Below are 26,700 nucleotides of genomic sequence, written 5' to 3' on the forward strand. Positions count from 1 at the left end.
TCTGGTAATAAAACTACCTTTCTTAATCAGATCCTTTATGCTCTTATCCGCCTTCACAACATTCTGCAGACACTCCTTCTGGTTCGACAACAATCACACTACTACACTTAGCCAAATTTGCCAACACAATCACAAAACAACTCATCGACCTTAAATACAAATACAATAGGTTGGTAACATATCACAAAACCTAAAAATCTCATAGAGATTACAAACATATGAGTTCAATCATGACCGTTGGATTACATAGCAATCAACTACACATTGTTCTAGACAACTTCAACCACTCCTGGATCACCGCACATTGGATCTTGTAGCTCATCACGCATTTTACACTTCATGCTATGCATTTTATCATTCTCAAGATAAACGGTTATCTGCACATGCCAAATCCACTTTGAAACTCATCACGTGCATCATGCTTACATGGCATCTTTATCTATGATCATCATTTGGTCATAGATCATCACAACCAATTCTCCAAACTCCATCGGTTAGGGTTGTTCATATCAACTGGTTAGGGTTACGGGTTGATCACTCTGCTTCAATAATAATACCAATACTAGTTTCCTTCAGTGCTTTACTACTGGTTGCTTTATTGCATCATTACCGGTTGCAATACAACTTCATTACCAGTTACTATTGACATCAATGACAACACTATACTTCATCAATGAAATCTTCATGCAATGCCAACAATCTCCCCCTTTGGCATTAATGGCAATACAAATATCAATACCCTTTGATTGTGATGATTGAGAGTAAAGCACATACACAGGTATAGGAATCATGGTTTACATTTTTCCATATAATCTCCTTCAACTGTATCTTCATGTCTTCAGCTGATAACTAGATATTCAATCATACACTATTCTTCTCCCCCTTTAACAACAATGCCAAAGTGAAGGTTAACCATTCCATGCTTCATCGATCTACAACTAGTTGCTCCCCCTGTGGAGTAGCTCCACTCTACACCAATCCATCTTCAAGATTTTCAATAAGCTCTGGGACCGATGTCTTCCACATCTACTTAATTGACTTCATGTAGGGGTACAACCCCTAACTTACCTCTAAGATACTCAAATATAGCCTTAGACAAAGGTTTAGTAAAGATATCCACTAGTTGTTCCTTAGTAGATACATGCTCTAGTGACACATCTTTACTTTACACTTTCTCTCTCAAGAAATGATACTTAAGCTCAATATGCTTTGTCCTAGCATGCAACACTGAGTTCTTTGAAATGTTTATTGCACTTGTGTTATCATAGAAAATTCTTATTGGTTTTGATAGCTTCAACTTAAAACATTCCAAAATGTGTTTCATCTAGATTGTTAAGTTACAATTCATGTATGCAACAATATATTCATCTTCTACTGTAGATTGAGAGATATAGCTCTGTTTCTTGCTGCTCCAAGACACTAGTGTTCCTCCAAGAAAGAATGCTCCTTCGGTTTTAGTCTTCTTGTCATCAACATTGCCTGCCTAGTCTGCATCTGTATAGAATTTTAAATCAAAGTCTCCTGCATATAGATACCATAATCCATAATCAATTGTGCCTTTCAGATATCTAAAAATTCTTTTAGTTGATACCATGTGTGTCTCCTTCGGGCTTTTCTGAAATCTGGCAACCAATCCTACTGCATGAGCAATGTCCGGTCTATTGTGGACAACATAATGTAGTTTACCTATCATTGACTTGTACTCTTTTCATTAACTGATGCATAATCATCCTCCTTAGATAATTTATAGCTTGTAACCATTGGTTTTCCAACTGGTTTACAGTCTCCCATTCCAAAAGTCTTCAACACTTCTTTCACATACTTGGACTGTATGATAAAAATACCTTCCTTCATCTATTGGATTTGCAAACCTATAAATTTTTTTATCTCACCTACCAGTGACTTCCCAAACGCATTCTTCATTTCATTAGAAAAATCATGACACATCATTTCCTCCAAAAATGATATCATCCACAAATACCTCACTTACTAGTTTCTTATCTCCTTCTGACATGAGATATATGTTACTGTCTTCACTGGTTCTTTGAAAACCTATCTTCACCAAGTGAGAGTACAATCTTTCATACCATGCTCTTGGTGCTTTCTTCAGTCCATATAATGCCTTATGTAATTTGCACACCATGTCCTTTTCTATAGTTAAAGTATAACCATCTGGTTGTTCAATGTAGACTTCCTCTTCCAATATTCCATTTAGGAATGCTGACTTCACATCCATGTGATATAATTTGAATCCTCTATATGCTACAAATGCAAGTAGAGTCCTTACTCCTTCCAATCTTGCAACTGGTACAAATGTCTCACCATAGTCTTAACCTTCTTCTTGTGCATATCCTTTGCATACCAGTCTAGCTTTATTTCTGACCACTACTCCATCTTCATTCAGTTTATTCCTGAATACCCATTTTCTGCCTATTACATTCTTGTTCTCTGGTTTGGGTACCAATGACCATGTATTCTTCTTCTCTATCTGGTCAAGTTCTTCTTCCATTGCCTTGATCCAATCTTCATCTGCAAATGCTTCTTTTGCAGTTCTAGGCTCAATGATGGAAATCATACATAAGTTCTCTCTAGGCCTTTCTCTTGTTAGCACACCTTCATTCTTATCTCCAATAATCTGAACGGGGCTATGATTGAGTCTAACATACCTTGGAATAACATGATCTTATTTTTTAGGTTCTTCTTCTTCTTCAATTTCTTCTTCTTTTGTTGGACCTTCCGGTTCCAGTTGAACTGGGGCTTCTCTATTCTGTTCTCCAACTTTTGGATTCACTGGTTCTGGTTCCAAAAACAATGTGTAAGGTTCTTCTTCTTCCTTCTCTTTACTGGTTTCTCCTGATTTCTCAGGAAACTCATCAACTCAGACATTAACACTTTCAATGATCTTCTTATTCTAATTGTTGTAACACTTGTAAGCTTTGCTCTTGGTGGAGTAGCCAAGAAATATGCCTTCATCACACTTGGCATCAAACTTACCAACATAATCACCTCTTTTGATAAAAAAGATGCTACCAAAAATCTTAAAGTAACTGACATTAAGTGATCTACCATACCGGTACTCATAGGGGGGTTTTTTCCTTACCTCTTTTAACCTGTATCCAGTTCATTGTGTAAACAACTATACTGACAGCTTCTCTATAGAATTTCTTAGCTACACCTCCTTGAATTAGCATAGTCCTAACAACTTCAACAACTGACTGATTTTTCCTTTTTGCAATACCATTCTATTGTGGTGTCCTAGGTGCAGAAAGATGCCTCTTAATTCCATTTTCTTCATAGTATCTAGTGAATTCCTCTAAATTAAATTCACCACCTTTATCAATTCTTAAGCACTTTATATTCTTTCCACTTTCATTTTCAATTAAGGCTCTAAATGCCTTAAACTTGCTAAATGCTTATGTCTTGTTTCAAGAATCTGACCCACATCATTCTTGAGCAATCATCGGTAAATATCATGAAATACCAATCACCATGAATACTCCTAGTCTTCATTGGTCCACAAAGGTCGGTATGAACCAAATCTAGCAAATGTTCTGCTAAGAAATATTTTCTCTTGAAGGTTGAGGATGTCATCTTCCTTAATTGACATTCCTTGCACAAAGCATTCACTGATTTGTCGAACTATGGAAAACCTCTTACTGATTTAGACTTACTGACTCTTACAATGTTATGAAAATTTACATGACATAATCTCTGATGCCAAAGCCAACTATCTTCTAAATTTACAATTAAACAATTATTGACTTTAGAAATTAAATGAAACAAGTTACCTCTGGTCTGGTTGCTAGTTGCAATCAGTTCACCTTTACTTCCATAAATCTTGCAGACTCCATTCTTGAATTCCAGTGGGTAACCTTTGTCATTGAGTTGAGAAACACTCAAAAGATTGTGTTTTAGTCCTTCAACCTAGTAGACATCATCTGCACTTCTTTTACCATTCAGAGAGATGGATCCTTTTCCTTTCACCATGCAGGGTGAGTCATTCCCAAATCTCACAAAACCTCCATTAAACTCTCTCAAAGTAAGAAACTTACTCTGATCACCACTCATGTGGTGTGAACAACTACTATCTATAATCTAGTCATCATAACTATCCATGCAAGAGACTAATGCCTTATGATCTGATGTCTCTTCTTTAATAGCAACAAAGACAATGTCCTCATTTGCATCTTCTTCAAATTATTCATCTATAATTCCTCCATCAACTGCAATGAGACAATCTCTTTTACCTTTTCCTTTATACTTCTTATACTTCTCTCATTTTTTCTCATTATCTCCATTTGGACAGTTAGCAACAATATGCCCAATCTAGTTACATGCAAAATACCTCAAAGGTAATTTACCTCTATACTTACCAGTACCTCTAGGTAACCACTTGGCCAACAATGCTTCAAGCTCAATCAAACTGTCTTTATCATCTACCTCTTTGTTGGATCTGGACTCGTGTCTATAGCTCACTTCTCTTCTTTTCCTTACTGGTGGGGTAGAAACTGAGGCTCTAAATGTAGATTGTGATCTCTGTACACTTCCATCAAAACCATTTAATTCAAATGCATTTAATTCACCAATGATAGAATCAGGAGTTATCTTTGTTTTATCAATAGATTTGAGTTCTTGAATGATTGCAAATCGGATAGCGTAGACTGGTAGAAGGGTTCTCAACACCTTGCTAGCCACTGTGGTATCCTCCACTGTACCTCCAACACTTTTTATCTCTTTGACTATCTCCTTGATCCTCTAACCATACTATTGAACATTTTCTCCTTCAACCATCCACATATAATCAAATTTACCTCTCATACTCTCTTTTTTGACAATCTTAACATGCTTATCACTGCTATAAATATCTTCCAATTTCTTCCATACTTCATAGGAAGTCTCTAATCCATGGACATAAATATACTCTGAATCAAACAAGGAACTAATAATGGCCTCCAATTCTTGATTGTTCTCCTGTTGCACCTTCTTTTGATCATCAGATAAAATCCCACTAGGCAAGTTATATTTAGTAACAACATGTTCCCAATATTGACTTCCTAAGCTCTTGATATAGATCTTCATCCTATCACTCCATATTTTGTAGCTTTCCCTATTGAATTTTGGACCTTCTTTCTTCACCATGTTCTCCTAGATCTGTTCCTCAAACCATTAGGCTTTAACATAAGAGGATCTGAAATGCTCTAATACCAATTGATGATATGATGAAACAATAAGGATTTGATCAACTAATGAGAGGGGGGCGAATCTGTAGATAGAAAATAAACTAAACTTTCACCAAACTTAATTCCAACTCAGAAACAACTTGCTAAACTAACTGGTTTAGACACTGTATCAAAAACTGCAACTGCACTGCCAAAATTTACCGGATGATTAAATCATATCTAAGTGGCTTTGCTAGTTAATCATATCAACCATATCAAAAAACATCCACAAAATCATTCACCACTTTACACAATGATTTTTCATGTGGAAAACCAAATGGGAAAACCATGGTGGGGATGAATACCCACAAGTATTTTGAACTCTTTTGAAGTTCGCCTTGTTAGGAGCCAAGCTTTGTTAGAAGCTTAAACAATAATGTCCAGTTAAGAATAGATCTAGTTAAGGACCACCCGGTTAAGGGATTGACTACAATACCCTATTAAAGGTACTGCCATGTTAGGAGTAACCGCGGTAGAGGATTTCAAATCCAAGCTAATGGATCACCCGATTAGAGGATTTAAACAACACCAAGCCTGTTAAAGCTTACCCAGTTAAGGGATTTAACTGTTGTAATGGTTAGAGAACAACAAGTTCTTTGATAATTTGGTAATAGCACTACCTTGCTTAATTAGATCCTTTTCTGCTCCTATCTACCTTCACAACATTCTATAGACACTCCTTCTGGTTTGGAAACAATCACACTACCACACTTTACCAAATTTTCCAACACAATTACAAAACAACTCATTGACCTTAAATACAAATATAATAGGTTGGTAACACATCAAAAAACCTACAAATCTCATAGAGATTACAAACATATCGGTTCAATCATAACCATTGGATGACATAGCAATCAAATGCACATTGTTCTAGACAACTTCAACCCCTCTTGGATCACTACGCATAGGATCCTGTAGCTCATCATGCATTTTACACTTCATGCTATGCATTTTCTCATTTGCAAGATAAACAGTTATCTTAACATGCCAAATCCCCTTTGAACCTCATCACGTGCATAATGCTTATGTGACATCTTCATCTCTGATCATCATTTGGTCATAGATCATCACAATCGATTCTCCAAGCTCCATCGGTTAGGGTTTTGCATATCAACTGGTTAGGGTTACTAGTTGATCACTCTGCTTCAATAATAATACCAATACCGGTTTCCTTCACTACTTTACTACCAGTTTCTTTATGACATCTATCGGTTGCAATACAACTTCATTACCGGTTACTATTGACAACAATGACAACACTATACTTCAATGCAATCTTCATGCAATGCCAACACCTTGTCCTTGTTCTGATCTGTACTGGTTGCTCTTCCTCCGGTATATCCTCTTCCTCATTGTAATATTCCTTCCATAATTCTTCCACCTCTACCTCTCTGTCTTTGCTCATGTCTTTTGTTCAATTTCTCTTCAACCTTTATTGCATACTTGTAAGCCTCTTCAACACTCTACAATTTGATAATCTTGAGTTCATCTTGTATAGACATCTGCAATCCGTTCAAATATCTTGCAATCTTTTCAACTTCATCATCAACATATCCAGATCTAATGTTCAACTTGTAAAATGATTCGGTGTTCTTCTTCACACTAGATTCTTTCTGTCTCAGATTCTACAACTTTCAGAATAAATCCACTTGATAATTCGTCGAGACAAACTTTGATTTTAAATTAGAAATCATCCTATCCCATGTCTTAATCTTTTCTATACCTCTTCTTTTTCTATCAACTTGCAAATGCTCTCACCAAAGAGATGCATGCCCTTTCAACCGGGTACATGCATATTTCACCTTCCTCTCTTCTACAGTGTTTTCAAAATCAAAATACTTCTCCATCTCCGAGATCCAATCCATCAATTCATTTGAGTCTAACTTCCCATCATATTTCTATGGGGTAAAATGAGGTTTAGTGTTCGCCCTACTCAAAATGCTTAAAAACATTTCTTCATCCATATCAACTGCCGATAGGTTCACTTGTTTTGCCAGGGCTTATTATCCTTTATCTTCACTCACATCCTCAATATGTTGACCTCTTCTCTGGGCTCTCTCCACAACTTCTAACTGGGCTGCTATTCCTTGCAACATGTCCATCAAAGTAGGGTCTGCATTCCCATGCGCTCCACCATTCCTAGTTCCTCTTTACGCCATTGATTCACGCTAGTCCTCTACAATTGTAGGTTGAACCCACAATCTACCACCCTACAACAAAAATTCAGGACACACAACCTTTGGAATGAAACTTTTCTCTAATACCACTTGAAGCAGTCACCGATGAGGACAGACCTCAAGGAGATTAGTCCAAACTGGTCAGCAAGAGTAAACACAATGAAAACACACCGATATGATAGAGGCAATGCAAAACAAACAATTTTATTGCATGAAAGTTAATTACATCCAACCGGTAACAACCGGGTTACAACATACCAACACATAGGCCTGGTAGAATAGGTCACACTAGGACTTGAAATGAAAGATCTATCTTCTAGGCACAGTCTATCTATTTGATACTTCTTCATCTTCTGATTGATTACATTCTAAAGCATGATTACAAATATATATATTGATCCAAAGGATCTGGTCAACCCAAAAAGGATCAAAACTTGAAGAACAAGACCTAACATGCAAAATGAACAAGGTCAGCCTCAACCAAGAGATTCCTCCTAAAAATCCAAAGGATGAAATGTAGAAGGTCGGCCACATGCCAAGAAACATTGAGATCAACATCCAAGGCTCCACAAGCTTCAGAATAGATTCCGATAGATCACCAAAATAGGTCTCAGGTAATTGGTAACAAGAAACTATCAAGGAAATCGGTAGTGATATCTTGTCGGAAAGTGATCCAAAAGAGATGTGATTTGAAAGAAAAAAATAAGATCAAGTCTTCAAGTAGAATCCAACTCCACTAGATCCAGTGAGCCAAAATCGGGGCACACAGAAAGGAAAACTAAAAATGCAAACATAAAAGAAAATGTTTTTGGTTGATGCAAGATTGCTATGAATCGGGGATGCTCCTGCATCAGTGATGAATAGGTTTAGCTTTTGATAGTGAAAAATTTGAAGGACCAGGGTATATCTATGCACCTAGTCCTGAAAAATTAGGCCGAACTTTTGGGAACAAGTTCTAAACATCTTCTTTTGCCTAGATCTTAGTTTTTGGCTCCGTGGTATATCTGTAGCGGTCTATTTGTGACAATTTACTTTAATTATTCATACTTTTACATTAATTTCATAATTATATTCCAAATTCAACTAAGAAAGAGGGTAACTAATAATAACTAGTGAATCCAATTAGAATCTCAACCCTTTTCTCGTTTGGATTGAGGCTAGATCTTTTTGGATTTGAAACCCTCTTTCAATGTAGTTGTGTTAATTAGGTTATTTAGTGGATTTACTCGATGAAAACCTAATTCCAAATTTTCACAACATCACATCATTATTTTTTCCATATTTATCTTAGATATGATAATTAAACATGAAAGCATAAATCAATAACATATCAAGAACACACATAACACCAAGATTTTTGACGTGGAAAAATTGGTCAAGGAAAAAACCATAGTGGGAACCTACCCACAATATGATGATACTTTGTTAGAATTATTACAAATATTACAATGGGGAATGCAAATGCATTCAGGTACACTGCCTAGAGCTCACTGCTAAAAAAAACAAGGGCTGCAACCTAGGAAAGACTCATTGTCTTGTTGGATATTGTTGCTACTAGGATATGTTGTTGTCATCGATGTCAACATATTTCTATGTTTTACTGTTTTGGTGATTGTAAAGAGTTGATATGGTTGGTTTATCTATTTGATATGCTGAATCAACTAGAGATAATTGTTTCAATGTTGGTTTCATGATGCTATGTGGTGATCTGATTCAGTTATGGATTCTGGTACGAGGATTGGTTTTTCTATGTTCAGTGTTGCAGTATTTTGGTATTTGATTTGTTATGCTCCAGAATGATTACATCTTGAGTTGCAGATTTGGGAGAGTGTTTGGGATATTCATGTGTATCTTCAATTTAGATGGTTCGTGATTTGGTGCTCTGCAAGTTATCTTTCTATTCCTAGTTGCTTTTGTTTGAGTGTTCTTGAGTATTAGTGTGTTGATCGATGAAGATTTGATTAAGTGGTGTTGGTGCAGCTATTGTAGATGATTTTAATGTGCTTGTTGGTGTTTCCTAATCATGTCCTATTTTTTTTGGTGGTCCACATTGATCATTGTGCGCACTATTGTGGATCTTATGGGTCTGGTGATGTTCTTCATGTTATACGACATTTTTGGTGGTGTAGCATGTTGTAAATGATTTTGGTGACATTTTTGGTGGTGTTGCATGTTCGAGAATTTGATTTGGGTCCATGATATGTCATCTTGGCATTGTATTGGTCTGGTGGTTGATATATGTATCATATGCTATAATTTTGTAATTAGGTCTTGAGGGTTGAGCCAACCTTGTAGTCAAGGTTGATGACTTGTATAAATGGGTATTATATTCATGTAATTTGGAGATTGGTGGTTGTTAGGTGTTGTGTCTACATTATCAGAGATTGATGTATGTGTGAATAAGAAAATTTATCTTTCGGTGAGAAGTGTTGAGTAGAGAGTGTTGTAGAGAAGACAAATGTGCTTAATTGGAACTTTCATCAAGCATTGGGAGATGTTATTCCTGCGCACCTAATTTGTTGGTGGCCTACAAGACAACAACAAAACATAAAATGCACCCATGAAATATTATATCAAGAAATCTAAATGAAGAAAACATGTTCATCAAATCAAATTTCTCAAAATCGTCTCATGGTCCTCTATCTCCAAGGATCTTCAAGATTCGAGGTGGCCCTCAGCTTGGAAGAGCACTTGATCTTCTAGATGTCAACCTAAAGAATGAGAGATGAAGAATGATATAGATCAAAATGAATGCAACTAAGATCCTAGTGATTAGGTGAAAAAATATTGATATGATATGGATGAAGAACTATGATAGATGATATGCAACATGGAGGTGTATTTCAAATTTAAAGATTAAGTGATGTAATTAAGCTAAGATGAAGATGAGATATAAGAAGGCTAAGCTAAATGATAATCTAAAACATGATATAATCTAAACTATGATGCAATTAGGATGGGCTAGATGCTTGAGGGTGAACAATTGGAGCTCCTTGATAACCCGCACAACAAAATAACTAATGTAGACACCTAAAAGTTGCACAACAAATTAAGTGAATTTTATTCATTTAAGTATCCCTAATTCTTCCAATTAAATAAATTAAGATTTAATTAATATCCCTATTCTTCTAATTAGCCTATTAATCAAATTAAATATTTGATTAATATATCCATTCTTCTATCTAGGCCATTTAATTAAATACCCCCCAACCCTCTAGCCATTTTAATTAAATGCACATTTAATTAAAAATATTCATTTATCCCCTTTCCCCTTTCCCCTTTTAATTAAATCCACATTTAATTAAAACCCACTTTGCAAATAAATTAATCAAAATTTATTGATAAATCCCCCCCACTTGCAAAAATTCAAAATTCACATTTAAATAAATCAATATATATTTAAATCTATCAAATGCAAGTTGAAACCAACAATTGAAATAAATCAATTTTATTTTAATTAAATCATTATTTTACTCACCCACTTGTAAAATCCTACATCTCCCACTTGCCTCCTAATTATCCTTCTAGAAACCTCCTAATCCCATCCTAATCATTTCTAATCTCCTAATCATATCCTTTCTCTAAATTTGAGGTCGCTTCTCAAATTTGGAAGAATGTCTTCTAAATGCATTAAAGGCTTCATTTCTTCAACAAGTTAACTTGTTGAGTTCCCCAAATTTGGAAGGACTCTTACAAATTTGTCCCCCAAATTCCTATTAACCATTAATGGTTAATTCAACCCCCCCTCATGGTTAGAGACTTTCTTTTTAACTTAACTCTCATCTAACCCAGGGGTCTCATCAAGCATTCATGGCTTTGACCCTAGTTATCCTATTAACCCTTGCACAAGAGTTTACCCCTTGGGTAAAGGCTTTATCCATTGGTTATCCACTAGCCCAACCCTAAACTTACCTCCTAATGTAACCACCATGTCTCCTTAGGCATTTAATGCCTCTTACATCTCTTCTCAAGCCCTCTCAAGGTGGCATTTGTCAACTTAGGACTGGATTGAATCCATCACATGGATTGACAACTTTCAATCCTAGCCCTTGTTGAGATTTCTCAATCCCAACCATCCATTTCTCTATTTTCCCTATAAATAGATCCAATCCCTTCTTCAATTGATCCAATCTCTTGTGCATCTAAATTATAGTCATTTTGCAGGTTAAGGAGCTTAGTCAAGTCATATTCAAGCATTAGCATTATCATTATAGAATTTAGCATCTAGTATTTGCATCATGTTTTAGGACATCATCTAGTTTAAATGCACATCTCTTCATAGATTAATTAACTCATCTAGTATCTTTTAATCTTTAATTTAGAATCAATCTAGTTTCATTATCTTCATCATCTTGAGCATTTAGTCTTGCATCTTGCATCCTAGCTCTCGTCCATCATATTAGCATTCACTAGGATCTTAGTTGCATCCATTTTGATCCTAGAATCATTAAATCTCATTCTCTAGGTTGTCATCCAAGAGTTCAAGTACTCTTCCAAGTGAGGGTTACCTTGAATCATGAGGATCTTTAGAGATAGAAGAGCATGAAACAATTTTAAAGAGTTTAGATTCACTAACTTGTTTTGTTGATTTATACCCTCTAATACAATGCTCTATGTGTGTGTTTGAGTTGTTTCCCTTGTAGTGCAGGTTGATCCCACTTTTCCAGCACACATTTTTGGCTCCCATTGTGGGGGCTTGACCCCTGAAATTTCAAAATTTCTAATTTTTTTCCGCAGGATTCATGCCTACAGTTTTTTGAACGCAGATTAGCACATACAACCTCTATTATCATGTATTTGATAGATCTTATAGTGAATTTTACCTATATTATCATGAATCTAACAAATCTTATAGTGCATTTAACTTTTTTTATAACGCATATAACATATCTTCTTGTGCATTTAACTTTTCTTATAGCACATTTGACAAATATTTTTGTGCATACGATTATTGTTTTAGCACATATGATCTCTGTTTTTGTGCATATAAGTCAGAGACAAAAATTTGCAGCCAAGATTTGAAACTAGGCTTGTGGAAGCCCACCTAAGGTTTTATATTTTCACTAACTTCTTTCTTTGCAGGTTTCTAATAGTTTCTTGCAGATTTGGAGGAGTTAAGTTAAGATTTAGTGATTTCTTTTCTAGCTTTCTCAAAATTGGTTAAAAAGAACTCATATTTCCTTTTGGGTAAAAATAACTTCATTTTTCAATTTGGTGTTCTAAAAAGTATCTCACTTGTTTTGGGGCTCTAAAAAGAATCACATTTGCAAGGTAAAAAGATCAACAAATCAAACATTTACTTTCTTGCAAAGTTGGGATTCACACCTCAAATTTTGGGCTCTAAAAAGAACAAAAATCTTTCATTTTCTTGCAAAGGTAAAAAGTACAACCAATCTTATTTTTGTAAGTTAAAAAGAACAATCAACTTGCCCATTCTCACAAAGAAAGTTACTGTCAAGCAAAATGTGTTTTTATTTCGTTGACCAAGATTTCCATTTCCTAGTTAAAAATCAGTTGCTATGAAGGATTAAAAAGAACACCATTCTTGTTGAATAAATGATAGAAAATCATTTCTTTTGAAGGATAAAAAATAACGCTTGGATTCTGTGTCTCGAAAGCGGTAGGCATATGCTCTCCCCTTAATTGGGTGATCAAAAAGTTAAACCCACTTTGTTACACTTTCTTTTACTTCAAATATTTAACATCCTTTATAGGGCCTACCTTCTGGAAGCCTTGAGGGGGCTAGTGAGAATGGTACGACCCAAGTGAGTACGGCTAAATCCAACTAATCTAACTCACTATAAACAAATTGCCTTTTGAGATGAAAATATCGAGGGACAGAGCATATTTGAGTTATCTCTTTTGAGTTCTCTCATATCAAGCACTTTATAGGGCCTTGAGGTCTCAATCATGCTTGTGTGAATACATCTTGTTTGATACTTTGTTGGGCTATAGGCCTCAATCGATCTTGTGCAACTTCAAAGGATATCTTTGAATGGAATCCTTATTATGAACCATAGAAGTAGAAACTTGGAGTTGAGTCAATTGGCAAACATTGGCAATATCATAGTGCAAGGGTGGAGAAGAATCTGCCCCCAAGATTACTTACCATATATCTCTCAAGATAACTAACCAATTGTGAAGCAATTCACTTTGTGTTAATTTCTAGAAAAAGACAAAACAATAGGCACCCTCTAGAGGGTGACAAGGTTGTTTGAGTTGACGAAGTATCGAGACTAGTAGGCTATGATATTGTTGATGACTCTTGAATAAAGTGTCTATCTGATGTGTCTTTTATTGTAAATCAAACCATTGATAACATTGGGGATTTGAAAAAATCCTCACAAGAACATACACTCAATGTTTAGCATAGGGATGGCCATTGTTTTCGTGTGTGCTATGTATTATTGTCATGAACATTGAAATATCTTGTAAGTTAAAAATCAACCAATACAACAATCAGTTTAAAAAACAAACAGCAAAGAGCAACCTTAGAGAGAAGAGAATTTCCAAATCCAACTATCACCTTGGGAAGGGGTATCGAATATGGAACCAGAGTTGGCAGACTCGAAGTAATTTTCAGCTTTCAGAAGACCAAGAGGTTATGTACACAATCTCCCAATAGAAGGGAGATTTCAAGAATTACCTCTCCCCTCATGACTATTTAGGAAGCACTTCCTCAAACAAAGGACTATTGGCCTCCATGGGATCAAAGAAAAAAATTTAAGCATAGACTCTAGACGATGTGGTGGTGTCCTTCGTGAAGAACTCTGCACTATAATTGAAAATTCATGAGGTAAACTGCAAGATAGTGAAGAGAAATACAATCTTGAAAAGTGGGAAGAATGGATCTTGGTTTGGGTGGGGCCAAGTCAGGTGGCTTCTCTAGAGGTTGACGAGATAAAAATCATATTAGGATTTGAAAAAGATCACACTCATGAAACTTCGTGTGCGAGTGATCGATTGCAGTGTTTGGGTAATGCATTCCAAATGGGTAATATCTTGATTAAAGACTTTTATCCTGATGGCATGCAACTATATCTATTTGGAATGCATTACCCAAACACCGCAATTAATCAATCGTACACGAAGTTCCACGAGTGTGATCTTTTTCAAATCCTAATATGATTTCTATCTTGTCAACCTCTAGAGGAGCCACCTGACTTGGCCCCACCCAAACCAAGATCCTTTCTTCCCACTTTTCAAGATTGTATTTATCTTAACTATCTTGCAGTTTCCCTTGTGAATTTTCAATTATAGTGCAGAGTTCTTCACGAAGGACACCACCACATCGTCTAGAGTCTATGCTTCATTTTTTTCTTTGATCCCATGGAGGCCAATAGTCCTTTGTCTGAGGAAGTGCTTCCTAAATAGTCATGGGGGGAGAGGTAATTCTTGAAATCACCCTTCTATTGGGAGATTGTGTACATAACCTCTTGGTCTTCTGAAAGCTGAAAATTACTTCGAGTTCACCAACTCTGGTTCCACACTATAGAAATTTTTGGATATTGACTTCTAAATATCCCTTGGTGCAAAAGCATAATTCTCATAATAGAAAAAAGGTGATCCTTGCATGAACACATTGATTTCCTCCAAGCATGGCCCAATAGGTTTTGCAGGAACTCCAAAACCAGTTAGTCCCTCCGAACATAAATTAGAGACGTCATATCACACACTCCAGACATTGTTTGTTTGTATTGCATACTCTCTATCTATTTATCACCCTTAAACACTTTCCTCTTCCATTTTCTAATTGCTCTCTTCTAGGTAGCTGATGAGCTTGTTTCCATTTCATTCAAGATAATTCCTACTTGCTTTCTTTTAGGAAATTTGCTTGCACATGACTCTTCAGCTTGTATGTTCTGCTTCCGTACAGATATAAATTTTAATTCACACTTAGATAATAATTAAATAAAATAAGCATTTGTAATGAAAAGATTTAGTCATTCGATGTTACATATTATCTGATGGAAAGATCCTAGACAATTCTTGGAGAAAGGAAACATCATTGATAATCATTTTTTGCAAATAACACTTCATCAAATAAATTAAAAATGTTTCATGTAATTTTTAAAAGTATAACTCGTTCAATGCTTTCATGCACTGATGACAAAGCCGTCTGACCCACACAATTATCCATAATACAACAAATCAATATAATAGGCTATTATAAAGAATATATACAAAAATATGAAAGAACATTAAATTACCATTACAAACCCATAAACCATTAAATAGTAAAAATAGATATAAATTTGTAAATGTCTCCCTATAAACACCACAACCATAACCAAAACAAAAAAAATTATTACCCGCAAAAACTAAGTAGCTGGTGAGTTGCAAGTCTACAACATCTCTCAGATGATCAAACTGTTTCTTAATTTTTTTCTTCTGATTAGTCAATGGATTTAGTTGCATGTACAAGTTTTCTATTTGAAGCCTTCCATTTCCCTATATTTGAGACTTAATAAAATTCTTGTGAGTAGGAAACTGATTCAGGAGTTACATGTGAAGAATTTGGCAAAGTAAATGATGACAATCAAACTCAAATTTTATCTGTCTTGAAAGCCTTTTATCTTGATGGTATTAAATTAAAGTTCTTTCTCTATTTTATGGTGATCTCTGGAGTAGAGGTTGCTTTACATCGACCTGGGATACATTTAACTTGTGTTGTATCTGCGGAAATATGTATCCTAGGATGATGCAATGCAACCTCTACTCCACCAATACCAGATAGAAGAGAAAGTACTTTAATTTAAAGTCATCAGGATAAAATGCTTTCAAGACATATATTAGGTATAAAAGGAAGCCTACCCTATCATTTGAAGGGGTTTACCTACAATTCAAGTGATCTCTTAATTATAAAATCAATTCAATTCCAAGTGAACAGGCAATCAAGCATTCATCAAGAATTGAAGGAGAAATCAAGTTAATAAAGATATCATCTTTTAAATTAAGAAATGGGCAGGAGATTAGGAATACAAACCTTCCATATTGCACACTTTAAGGTATATTAAAATTAGTTTAAAGTGTATTCATTTAGGGACCTTTCATAAAATATTCTCAACTTACACATCATAAAAGGATCTTAAAATATTCATTGTTTATAATGATAAGAATTTGGTTGTTCCATATGCCTTCCTTTACTATTTTAAAAATATCATTGACCAAAATATTGTGCAGCAGTAGTATGGAGTGCATTTCATCTATTTTATGCCTAAATATTTCATCATACCACTTTCTTTTCAAAGGTGACTGATCAATTGTGGTGTTTGGGTAATGCATTCCAAATAGATCTAGTTGCATACCATTTATCTGTCTTGATCAAAGACTTTTATCTTGATGGCATTAAATTAAAGTTCTTTCTCTATTTTCTGGTGATCTCTGGAGTAGAGGTTGCTTTGCATCGACCTGGGATACATTTAACTTGTGTTGTATCAGCGGAAATATGTATCCTAGGATGATGCAATGCAACCTCTGCTCCACCAATACCAGATAGAAGAGAAAGTACTTTAATTTAAAGCCATCAGGATAAAATGCTTTCAAGACATATATTAGGTATAAAAGGAAGCCTACCCTATCATTTGAAGGGGTCTACCTACAATTCAAGTGATCTCTTAATTATAAAACCAATTCAATTCCAAGTGAACAGGCAATCAAGAATTGAAGAAGAATTCAAGTTGGTGCAGGTGCATTTGGAAGACCAAAGGACTCAATGAAGCCATTAAATACTTTTTAAGGTCTTAGGAGTGAAGAGACAATCAATTATGATATCTTAAGGGGGCAGCCTTAAACAACACACACTAAGCTTTGATTGCTTAGGTGTGCTATGGGCCATTCCTTCCCTTGACGTCCCTTCCCGTCCGTTTCCGTTAAAAAGATAATCATCGTTAGCATTTGAATTCAAACAGTGTTCCCACGTTTGACTACATAGAAGAAAGCAAATGGCATAAGAAACTCTCATATACCTCACAACTGTCAGAGAATACCTCCCCGAGGAGATATTCTCATATCCTTTCCTGATTTATGTTGTCGATGAAATACATAAGCGTCCTCACAATGCAGTCAATGCAACAAATATATTTCCATTTTGATTAGTTTTATTTGTTAACGTACTCTCTACTTGTGCCAAAATGGGAGCTTTGGAATAGAGTATGGGCTTCCATCAAAGCAGAAGGTAAGGGCAATTAATAGCAAATGCTTATTGTTGGAAATGCTCTATTTGACATGTTTGGAAAATGTGGAAGTATAGACATGAAAGTGCATGAACTATTTGGTGAGATGCATCAAAGAAACGCAATCTAATGGAATGCTATGATTGCAGGATATGAACAAAATGTGTTTGAAATGGATTAAGAAACTTCCAACCAAATGTGATTAGTGAGTATAGATGTTTTAGTGCAATTGCCCAGGTACACATGCATGCAAAATGTGTAAGCTTAGATAAGGCACATGAACTGTTTAACATAATGCCTCAAAGATCACCCAATATCCAATGATAGTTGGGAGAAAGAAAACATCAAATTTTGAGAATCTTAACTATTTCTTTATTCATCACTATAAATCTATTATGAATTTAGTCTCAATATTGCAGAAATTTATTCTATTATGAATGCAATATTTAGGGATGTAATCTTTATATATATTTTTAATTAGGAAAAGGTCCTAATAGAATCCCCAACTAATTAATCTAGAGAAAGATACCACTAAAGAAAGAAATTCAATCCTCACCTCTATGGTCTTGAAGGATTTTAAGACACTCGGATTCCTATTTTGGCCCACTTTTCCTTGACCCTATGTTAAGATAGTAAACTAGTTTGAGATAAGCTATTAGGTGGGAAATTGTGTATGGTTGCAATTATTTTCATGCATGGAAAGTGATTTAAAGTTTGGACCAATAGAGGATAATTATTTCTTGAGCCTTCGAGGACATGTGTAGAGTACTACATGGATGTTTCTCCATTATTTAACTCTTTGAATATGTAAGTAAATTATTTTTGGTTGATGCCACAGTAAGTGTGGTATTTGTCTTTTCGATATGTTGTGGATAATATTAATCAAATATGAATTTTTTTTGATGCTATATACACTATGTTTTGGATTGAATTTAGGTAAGCAAAGAGGTAATGGAAGAATAAAAGATGTACACAAAGGAAGAAGAGTGAAATAGGTGGTTTGGGATGGAGGTTACAAGTATATATGATAATTCATATGGATAATTTGTTGTCTATAAAGAGGCAAATAAGCTATCACAACTTCGACATGAATGAATGCCTCATCTACAAAAGCAAAGGTACCTCTAATGGTTTCAAAATTTGTCAAAATAGTTATGATATACCAAATAATCAAGTGGAATATCCTTTAGGTAATTAATATTATATTCAAACTATTTATTTTGATTTTCATCATATATGTACCTAATTGCCCCACCTTTAGGAGATAACTATATGAGATATTTTATTACATTTAAAAGTCCATAAATAAATTAATTATACATGCTATGTGAATGTTTACTATCACAAATTGATTTTAATTCATTTATCTACATGAATACACTCTTTATTTATTAGTTCTAGGAATGGAGCACGCACATGGGGAAACAAAATGCTAGGTTTGAGAAAAATAGTTAAGAAATTGGATATATTTTTTTATATTTTCCAAATGGCTTGAGTATAATGATAATATAATTTTTAAAATAGGTTTATATCACTTTCCTTTGACTTGGTCATGGAAGATCATCTAAACCCCGAATGCACCTTCATCTTTAAAAACATGTAGTTTAAGGTCAATCATTCATATCTATCTTATCAAACATTAGAGGAGTGAGCTTCTAAAAGTAAGAAGTACCAAGATGTGTGGTCTAGTAAAAAATTTGTAGTCCTAAATATCCACAAAATTTGGAACAATAATACAATTTTTTAATAATATTTAATTGTAAAAGAAAGGATTAAAGTGGAACTAAACACTCTAAATAAATTAATCAGGGTTAAAGGGATAAACTAGGATCAATTCATGAAGGCAAGATCTGTTATCTCAAAATTAATAGATTCATGCAAGAAAAGAAATATTAAATCTAGAGATAAAATTCTTGAAAAATTTAGCTAGCTAAAAGTGAAAGAATGCTGTCAAGCTCTCATTTTCGCATAGACTGGAAGAATGCTGGCAAAGGTTGTAGAGGGTAAAGGCAGTTGGCCATTGTAGGGTCTGACTTCATACCCACCGATCAGATTTCGTTGGAATTTTGTAAATCCATTTCAACAAACATTATTTGTGCATATGTTGCAATCATAGCATTTCATTAGACCACATTTCTTTGAGGCATCTAACCAAACAGTTCATTTCTTAATTATAAAATAAATTCAATTCCAAGTGAACAGGTAATGAAGCATTCATCAAGAATTGAAGGATAAATCACTATTGAACTTACCCCTATCTCATATAACCCTATGTTGGCTAGGTGCCACAATAATTAGAAGATCCTAATTACTACTATCCTAAACCTTGCATTGACCATCACAATTTCACAGTGAGTTGAGTTAATTAGTCCATTAGTGAGATTGGGAAAGAGTTTGGTATTGAGTTAGGTGTTGGTGGAAGGTTTAAGGAGGTACACTATCATCATAATTAATGTTAGAGATTGTTGTGTGAAGAAGAATGGCCATGAAAGGAGTGACTGTCCTAAGTGCTTGAGACTGTCACAAAAAGTGAGTGTTGCAGCAATGAATCTTCCTTTGACCTTTGTGTGTTTGGGAGGGTAAAGACCGATGGTGGTATATGTTGAGTGATTGGGAGGGTAAAGACCCACATATCAACTATCTACTTTGGCATCCTAGGATGGTGTCCACCTACTCTAAAACCTTGTGGGTACTCTCTGTCTGATACTAACATATACATAACATGTGCCTCTCATATAAACCTATGTTGGCTAGGCCCCACCATAATTAGAAGATTCTAATTACTAAAAACACTAGATTCTCCCCTAAAAGGTTGTTGAGTCATAGAAGTCCTAGCCTAATAGCCCTATAGTCTCTCATACCTAAAATGAGAGACTTTGCCATAGCTAGTTACAAACTTCTCTCATGCCTCTTGTGTCCTCCCATGTACCTCCTTTTCCATAAGAGACTTTGCCATAGAAACCCTAAAGTCATTTGGATTGGCCATGTGTAGGAAAACTGAAATTTTGGGCTTTCCACCCCTAATGAAATAATTGACAAGTAACTTGTCTTGAATGTAATATACAAACTATAAGAACTCCAAAAACTAACTCTCATGTTGAGCCACTATGAAACCTTATTATGTAAATTGTGAAACTAATCTATGCATCTCTGTCAAAAATATTTTGAAATAGAACACACTTTGAAGCACTCCAAAATGGTATCTAGAGAGGGCTTCCAATGTGAGTTGGTGCATTTTATCCTCCCAGTACCACAAGGTGGAATCAAGTCCTCTCAAAAATTGCATTGAAAGTTATGCCTTTAAGTTGCTCACATATAGATGCAACCCAAAGCATAAGTCCAAGCTAAGTAACCAAGACTTAACCTCAACCCCATTTGTGGATCTTAAAAATGTAGAGGTTTGGAGATGAAGAAACTCTTGAATATGATCCTTTGGCTCATGATATGTGCTTGCTATAGTCTATACCTCTTGTATTTATGCATGATGAGGCTAGGTAATGTGTATTGATCAATATTCTATCTCCTCTATGTGTATTTCCCAAATTCAAGGTGAACTCCTAATAAGCTCCCAAGATGCAAGTATATGCTCCTCTACTACAAGTGGATCCTCATGGCTTGTAAGATTTGAGGTCCATACTCGGGCTACTCATCTTGGTGAAAAATATAAAAGTGATATGACCCTTCCTTCCATTTCCTACACCCTATTTTCTAACCCACACCTCATAACCTTTACCTCACTTCCTATCATTATTAACGTCCATCTACCTTTCATATCCCCTATCTTAACCTCCTCCACTTTCCTACATCCTATCCTAAACCTTAACCTCATACACACTTACTTTTACTTCACCTACCTAACCCCATTCCATCCTTCACATCCTTAATTTATCTCCCCCCATTCACTTTCCTACCTTCCAAACCCCTAACATATCCTAACTTACTCTTTCACTAATATTACATCCTTCATCACTTACCTCCCTATCTTACCTCCCTATCTTATCATCTTTCACCATTTTATACCACCTTCCTAACGATACACTTATGCTCCCTTCCAAAACATCGACAAAAAATAGCACTCGATCACTAAACTCATGGTTCTACAGCAGGGATATCACCCCAATTTGTACATATTCACCTTAATTTGAGTAGTAGAAGATATCGGAGCATAGAGCTGTGAAGGAAAACTATAGTAGTAGTTTCCCACAGGATCATGAGTTGGATCTATCACTAAGGCTGCTTTCTTTGTTGCCTCTATCGGATGAAGGGAAACAGTGAGGATCAACTAACACCTCTCCTTGCAGGGGTTCCTCATTCCAGATGGAGGCTCACCTTCACTGCTTCATATTCCAGGATAACCTTCATTCAATGTGCGGTGTAGGTTAGGCTCATTGATTTCGGTCACTTCACCAGTCATGTCTGCGATAAAAATGATCAATTGATCGATGATTTATTAGCTAAATGGATGTTGGTCACTTCTACAGTCATCTCTATGAGAACAATGATAAATGGAGAGAGGGGTTATGTCGAGGCCCCTACTATTGTATGCCGCTACTATTCTATGGTGGAAGAAGATCTATTCAATCTGATTTTTTTCTGGTCGGAGGATCGATCCACAGTTGTTACGCTCTGTCCCGGGGAAGAGGGATTGAAGCCGGTCCAAAGGATGGAGGTAGTTCACCCCTAGTTGAGGAAGTTAGGTTCTTGATAGTTTAGTTGAAGGGAGGGAGGATCTTAGGGAACCCCACTGGATTGTTCTCCCTCATTATTGGTTTAAATCCCAAACCCATACACCCCTAATGAAATGCCAAATAGCTTACAAATGGGCCCAAAACATGCCCTTACAAAACACAGAAACAAAAACATAACAAATTTCCTATCATGAAGTTGGAAAGTTTCTCATCGCTTGGTATCTTGGTATAGCTTCTCCTGCAACACCACTTCATTCCACAACTGGTTCCCTACAGAGATGGGATTTTGTAATGGTAGAGGTGGGAGGAAGAGGTGGGACGAAGTAATGGCAGAGGTCGACGGGATGAAGATGTGGGATTTATGAAATGACTTGGCCTTTTCTTTTTTTTTGAAGTAATGCACGTAGTCGTCGGAATTTCGACGAACGCGGGCACTTTTTCTAAAAAAACCAAAATGCCATTGCCAATTCCTTCTCCGTCAAAACCAAATATTGTATTATCATCGGAATTCCGACGAAATCAGGCATTTTTTCAAAAAAAAATCAAATTTGATCACAATATACCTTCTCTGTCATAATTTTAGGTCAAATGTATTAGTGAATCTTCAACTATCTTAAAAGATAAGATTTCATCCAACGATATTAAGAATTATCAAATAGAATGATCAAAGGTTCCATCATCCAACAAATCTTATCCAAACAATACCAAGTTAGGTTCTCAAGTTTCCAAGTTGAGTTTATACATTGTGAAACTTGACTCATCATTTGACACACTTTGTCATGGGGGCGAATCAAACTAAACTACTACTTGTAAAGTAAGCTTGAGTGTCCAAAACAAAGTATCCATATCAACCATAAACATCAACATTTATCATTTTGCATGACCACTCCCCATATTTTGAGAAGAAGAAGTCTTCATTAAAAGCCTAAGTTGAAGAAGAGACAACCTAGTCCTAGGGCCCTTACCAAAAGGAGTAAATTTCTCTACATCAACTATCAACTATTTAAATCACATCGTGTTTTCTTGCATCATATGTGGTTGTATATCCAAGGAAAAACCAATGAATTTGACAAGAAACCTTTGAGGAGTAGGGCTTATATTCAAAAAGAAGCATTCAATCAATGCCTTAATAGTGGAGGAAGGATTAATCCCACCTTATTTCCAAAATTTTGCATCAATTGCAACGAAGCTCGACTTGAGCCACCAAAACCACCAAGAACCCCATTAGAAAAGGAGGAATTCACTACTATAGAAATATATTGATGCCCGTTGTCACTCGATCTCAGAAAAACAAAGGAAAGGATCCACAACCAGAATCAAGTACGAGTCAAATGGAGTCCAATCTTTTTAATACGAGCATGGAAGAAGAAGAGATCACTGAGGAGCTTGTCCAACAATGTCAAGAGAATGCCGCTTTCTAGAAACTCATGGAAAGACTTTTAGATGTCGGTAAACAAAAATATCTCCTCATGTTAACTAGTAAAGGAGTCAGGATTCCTGAAGATTTTGACCTAATAAATTTAAGGAATACTAATGAAATAATCTCATGAACAAGGGAAAGGACCTATACAAACAATACCCAGAATCAAGAACATCTGAGAGGAGAGGACACACATGATCAAAACAACAACTACAATCGAGATGATACCAATAATTATAAAAATGTTAGTGAACAAGGGGATCCCTGTCATCGAAGATCCAATGAAGGAAATGTGCCCCTAGCTCTTATTACACAACAACTCCAAGTACTCCAACAACAAATGTGAGATTTACAACAATGGTCTACAATGAGGTATTCTTTGGAGGATATTTGTCCTTACCCTTTTGATAGTAGGCTAAACATGATAACTTTCCTACCAAATTCAAATATACCAAAGCATGATAAATACAATGGTAAGAGTGATCCTTGTGATCATGTCAAGGAATTATTACTACGAGCTTAGAGTTTGCTCATAATGATACATACATGATGAGGCTAATCCCAAGAAGTTTGGGAGGGAAAACAATGGAGTTGTTGTCAAAAATCACACCTCCCATCAGATCATTCGATGATTTGGTGAATAAATTCATTACGCAATACTCCTACAATATCCAACATGAGATCACTATGCTTGACATATGCAACACAAAGCAAAAAAACAATGAAATATTCATGGTGTTATTACAATGATGGAGACGTATGGTCTCAAGGTACCCACATGATGTAACTAAAAATGAAAAGATGGAGATCTTCATAGAGAATTTAAATAGTGAAATGAGTAATCAAATCAAACTACAATGTCTACCTACTTTTGCAAAGCTGATAAAAAATGGAATCCATGTATAGGAAGCCTCAATCAAGAAAGGGAACTTGAAGTTCTCTAAGGAAGGTGTTAGTTCATCAAGTAATAGCACCTATAGTAATTTATATAATAACAAAAACTCATACAAGTCCAAGTTTTGGACTAGAAACAAAAATGTTGTTAATGATGGGGTCGTTGTGATGGGAATGGGAATGGGATAGACTAGCCCAGTCTATGCTCTTTGATCCTTTCCTTGGATCACTAGGTTTTCTAACCACACCCTAGGGTCTCTAGGACTTCCCTTGATTGTGGAATCCCTTGACCTTGCCCAATCCAACCACCAACAACTTGTAATACTTCTCCTAAGGTCTCACCTACTCATGAGATTCAAAAGAACCCTTATTTAGGTTAATAAGGGATTGGCTTGTCCTACACCTTCTTAGGTCCTAGAAAGGATAGGATAGGTTTTAGACATGGTTTTACATCCATTCATGTGCCCCCAAGAGGTTTAGGCCTTCCTATTTGTTACCAATCTCACAATTTTGCTTCTTCCCTGCAAAATAGGGCTACAAGGAATGAGCCCAATTAGGCCTCCATTCCAGAATTTTAGGGCTCTCTCTTGCAAATGATGACCCAACTTGTGAAACTCCCCAAAAGGAATGTTATTCAATTGGAAAAAGATCAAATATTTTCCATTTTTTGGGACTCCAAGTGTCCATACACTGCCCTAGGTGAATTTTGGGGTTTTCAAGGGTTTTTAAGAGGATTTTTAGGTCTGCCAGGGTCACAGTGATGGTTTGGTGTTTTTACCACCTTTTCTGGATTGGTGGAAGCTCCTCCTTCTCACAAATGGTGCTCCACACACCCCTATACAACTCCTCCAAAGGGTGCATCCTCCTCTGACCTTCCTTGCTCTCACGGACCTCTACAACCTTAACCCTTCCTAGCTGAGCAATGTCCAGTCTCGCCTAGGAGTGGGTCTTTGGATGGCTTCCCTACATCTTCAAGAGCCCTGCTTGCTCTGAGGTAATTTATAGGGTCTGTACTCCTATTCCCCATGGTTTCATGGTGATTCCACACTAGGGATAGGAGTTGTCAACCCATTGACACAAAACAATCCAAAACTGGATAGTGAAAGAGTGTTTTACAAAATATTTACAAAGGACTCAAAACCTGCACAACACACTAAAAATAATTGCTCAAAATGGAAGAGTAAACACAACAAAAATCTCTCAACACCATTTAGTCTACAAAACAATCCATTATCACTCTCTGATGCTCCATTTGTGCTAACTAGCAACAAAATTATAGTCACAGTCAAGGTCTCTTTTCTTGGGCTGTAGAAAAACTAACATCCAACCCATCATTTTAGGGTTTGTAACTATATATAGTATCCTTTCCTCGGTCTATGTGCCAAAATTAGATTCTCCATGCTAAACTAAGGTTTTTGACCTATTAGGTGGAAAAGTTGCTTGACAACTTTGAAAAGTTGTCATGCAACTTTTTGCAACTTTTGAGCAACTTTTGCAAAGTTGCTTTTCTTGACTCCTAGGTCTAATTTGGGCTATCCTATGGACACCACCATGCTAAAAGGACCCCAAACTCATCAATGGCACACATAACCTCTCCTTCACAAGAAATCTCAACCAAGACTTGAGAACCTAGGACCTAAACTAGGACCTAAATAAGACCAATGAGCTTATGGCTCTTATTACATTTACAATGGCTTCTCAAAGAAGCAAAACACCAACAAAAATGAAAAGGAGGAAGACCTTATAAGGGTGCTCCTGCACCATACTCCCCCTCTGCATAAAATTTAAGGAACTAGGGGAGAAATGAGAGCCGGGTCAATACTAAGTTTCTTGAACCTTCCCTCTTCAACCCAGGTGGCTTCAGACTTAGGTTGACCTGCCCACTTCACCAAGTGTTCCATATAAACCTAGTGTCTAGTAGAATTTTTCACCCTTGACTCCAAGATCTCCTCTACTATGGGTTGCTTCAATTGAGGTAAAGCACTCACATCCAAGTCTTGTAGTACCTTGGCTTGATTCTCAGTTTGTCCTGCTATTTCACCCTTGTATAGTATCAGATCAGCAACATTGAAGACTGGTGTTATAGCCAAATCTATAGGAAGATCCACCTTGTAGGCATTTTCA

The sequence above is a fragment of the Cryptomeria japonica genome, chromosome 8 (genome assembly GCF_030272615.1).
Source record: "Cryptomeria japonica chromosome 8, Sugi_1.0, whole genome shotgun sequence".
In the NCBI taxonomy this organism is placed as follows: domain Eukaryota; kingdom Viridiplantae; phylum Streptophyta; class Pinopsida; order Cupressales; family Cupressaceae; genus Cryptomeria; species Cryptomeria japonica.